At 33.8% G+C, this 2,852-nt stretch overlaps 1 non-coding gene across 1 annotated transcript; it reads right to left on the bottom strand.

Moving 5' to 3' along the window:
• Positions 1-374: 374 nt before the first annotated feature.
• Positions 375-445, bottom strand: LOC114223568 (small nucleolar RNA SNORD56). The gene has a single exon (XR_003612179.1). It is a non-coding gene; the product is annotated as a small nucleolar RNA SNORD56 (small nucleolar RNA).
• Between the last annotated feature and the right edge of the window lie 2,407 nt (positions 446-2,852).

Here is a 2,852-nt window from a genome sequence, read left to right as displayed (position 1 = left end):
TGTTATTATCATTATTATTATATTATCATTAACATTGATTTTTAAAGGCAAACTCTCAAATTATTTTCCATTAGCTGCAAAATTTTACATTCTCACCAGAAATATATGAGTGATCCTGTTTCTCTACATCCTTGCCAACATTTGATGTTATCCCAAGGATTTAATTAAGCCATTCTGATAGGTTGTAGTGGTATCCAATTGTGGTTTTAATGTGTATTTCCTTATTGGCTAATGTTTTTGAACATTTTTTCATGTGCTTTTTTAACACCAATATATTCTTTTTGGTGAAAACTCTCTTCATGGTTATGTTCATCTTCTAATTGGTTTGTTTGTGAGGTTTTTTCTTTAACCTCCTTTTCTTCCCTCTTTTTTCTTCACTCAGACACAAAGTATCAACACTCACTAGGGGAACTGATGTTAACAAAAAATATTGCCATCATTTTGGTTTCTTCTCTTTTTTCACTGTTGATTTTTGAGACTTCATTACACATTTTAGATACTAGTCTTTTGTCAAATACTTGACTATCAATACTTTATTCCAGGGTATTGCTTGTCTTTTCAACTTCTTAAAAGGGTCTTTCACATGGCAAAATTTTTAATTTTTATGATGTCCAATGCATGCATTTTTTTTCCCTTTATAGATTGTGTTTTTGTTGTAATGTCTAAGTCCCAAATACAGGTGTTTTGCTTCTGTGTTTTCTCTCTAAAATTCATATACTGTTCATAGTGCATTTTACATTTATATTCAGTCTGTTATCTAATTCTTGTATAAAATTTGAGATTTATGTCTAAGTTCACTCTTTTATCTACAGATGTCTAACTCCTCCAGTGCCACTTGTTGAAAAGGCTACCTTGCTTCCATTGAGGTTTTTTTTTTTTTTTTTTTTTTACACTTTTGCCAAAAATCTGTTAGGGACATTTGTACGGCAATGTTTCTTGGTTGTCTGTTCTGTTCTTTTCTTCTGTGTCTCTCCCTAACAACCTGCAGTACTTTCCTACTAGCTCACACAATTGCTTAAAAGCTCCCTTACATTTTGTTTCGACATGAATGGAATCAGTTTATCTCCCTTACTGAATTAGTCTCTCTCCCTATTGGAAGAGTCATGAAAAAACCCTTCCTTGTCATTTTTAACCAGTGTCTAGGGCAATTTCTCTTTGACACTTTGTATAGCTTTTATAGTGATTGCATTACATACTGTATACATATATACACAGTCTACTGGTGCTGTTTTACTGGTTCAAGGAGGTATAGAAACATTAATTCCTTTATGTCAGTTTACACTTTCCATTTATTATATAAATATATTTAATACTTCCTCTATATACATTTGCAACCACACCAAGAAATGTTTACTTTTGCTTCAACAGTCAAACAAAACTTAAACAACTCAAGAAGAGAAGGAACATCTACTGTATTTAACCATAAATTTGTTTATCATACTTTTTTCTTTCCTCAAGTTTCAACTTTCCTTATTATATTGTTTCTTTTCTGTTTAGAGAGTTTTATTTAACCATTTTCTAGGGTAGGTCCACAGGGGGAAAAAAAAATCCCTTAGTTTAACTTGTGAGAATGTCTCGATTTCCTCTTAATCCTGAAGGATATTTTTGCTTGCTATAGGATTCTGAGTTGACACTTAAAAAAATGTTGTGCCACTTCTTCTGGCCTTCATGGGTTTTAATGAGAAATCGCCTGTCATTTGAATTATATTCCCCTATAGGTAAGGTGTCATTTCTCTCTCACTGCTTTCCAGATTTTTTTTCTTTGTCGTTAGTTTTCAAAAGTTTGATATGCTGTATCTTAGTGTGGATTCCTTTGAATTTATTCTTGTGTTTGTTTAGCTTCTTGAATCTGTAGGTTTAAGTATTTTGCCAAATTTGGCAAATTGTCAGTCATTAGTCTTTTGAATAATTTGTGTAAAAACATCCTCTTTCCCTTCTTCTAGGACTCCAATGACACAAATCTTAGAACTTCTGTTATAGTTCCACTGGTCCTTGAGGCTCTGTTCATTTTATTTTAAGTCTTTCTGTTGTTCTATTTTCAAGTTCACAGATTTTTTGCCGTGTCTCCTCCATTCTGGTGTTGGGTCTATCCACTGAGTTTTATGTTTTTTAACCAGCTATTTTATTTTGTTGACATACTATTTCTTTGCCAAGACAATTTTCTTTCATTTATTTTGAGAACTTTTTGTACTTCCTCATATGACATTATTATGATGGCTGCTTTAAAATCTTTGTTGGATAATCTAACCTTTTCATCAGCCTAGCTGCCTTTATTGATTGTATTCTTTCATTCAGTTTGAGATCTTTATGGTTATTTGTATGACAAGTAATTGTTTTTTTTTCTGTTTTTTGTTGTTGTTTTGTTTTGTTTTAGATTTTATTTATTTATTTGAGAGAAAGAGAGAGAGAGCACAATGAGAGGGAGGGGCACAAAAAAGGATGTTCTTTGTTATGTAGATCCCTGGCTCCCCATTAGGCCTTCAATGATATCCCTTTGGCTGGAAAGGTTAGTATTGCATCATCCCTACATTCCACTGATACCTTGGGGGAAAATGGCTTCGTAACTCATGGGTAGAGGTAAAATTTTTGACTCTTCCTTGGCCTTTTCTTTTTTTAAAATTTTTTTGCCTTTTCTTTTTTTTAAAGATTTTATTTATTTATTTGACAGAGAGAGACACAGCGAGAGAGGAAACACAAGCAGGGGGAGTGGGAAAGGGAGAAGCAGGCTTCCCGCTGAGCAGGGAGCCTGATGCGGCCCGATCCCAGAACCCTCGGATCATGACCTGAGCCAAAGGCAGACGCTTAACGACTGAGCCACCCAGGCGCCCCTGCCTTTTCTTTTTTTTTTAAGT

This window comes from Eumetopias jubatus, unplaced genomic scaffold (assembly GCF_037043125.1).
Source record: "Eumetopias jubatus isolate StellerSeaLion01/CBP00866 unplaced genomic scaffold, mEumJub1_p1.0 scaffold_4, whole genome shotgun sequence".
Lineage (NCBI taxonomy): Eukaryota > Metazoa > Chordata > Mammalia > Carnivora > Otariidae > Eumetopias > Eumetopias jubatus.
This window is presented reverse-complemented; position numbering and strand designations above follow the sequence as displayed.